Source organism: Frankliniella occidentalis, unplaced genomic scaffold (genome assembly GCF_000697945.3).
Source record: "Frankliniella occidentalis isolate FOCC.00 unplaced genomic scaffold, Focc_3.1 Scaffold2, whole genome shotgun sequence".
NCBI classification, from domain to species: Eukaryota; Metazoa; Arthropoda; class Insecta; order Thysanoptera; family Thripidae; genus Frankliniella; species Frankliniella occidentalis.
Window position 1 is genome coordinate 3,344,816 of NW_026267132.1, and position 548 is coordinate 3,345,363.

Genomic DNA, 548 nt, shown 5'->3' on the forward strand with positions numbered 1-548 from the left:
GGGTAGCCGCTAGTCAATAGGTCCGATCTGTTCGTCGTCTCGTCCGGGTCGGCGGTGGTGGTTGAGCCCAGAGCTATGTGGCTCAAAGGCCCGGACCCGGCCACCCCACCCGCAACAGTGTTTACCACCCTGTCTCTACTACCGGTGCGGCGGGCGTGGGCGAGGCTCTATGGGCGCGCGTGGCCGCACGACGGAAGTCCTCTTCTGGTTGCGCCGGAACGGCCGGTGTTCTGACATTCGCGGAAGCACAAACTCTCACGCCCACACGCTCGGGCCCTCGGGCCGGGCCCGCGGCCGGTGCGTGCAACGGGAAGTGCTCCGGGTTGGTTGGTCTCTGTCGGGTCCGCCGTCGGGGCGCCCGGGCGGCCCGGGGTAGGCAACCCGCCGCGCGCGCCAGTGCGGCAGGCCTGCCCACCCCCGGGTCCGCGGGCGCCCTGCGCCCACCACTGTGAAGGTCGTTGGTTTACGGGGAAATTTTTCCGTGATGTGTGTGTCGTCGTAGCATTACAATTTGAAATTGCAAATTTACGAGCACTTCCGTATCGACT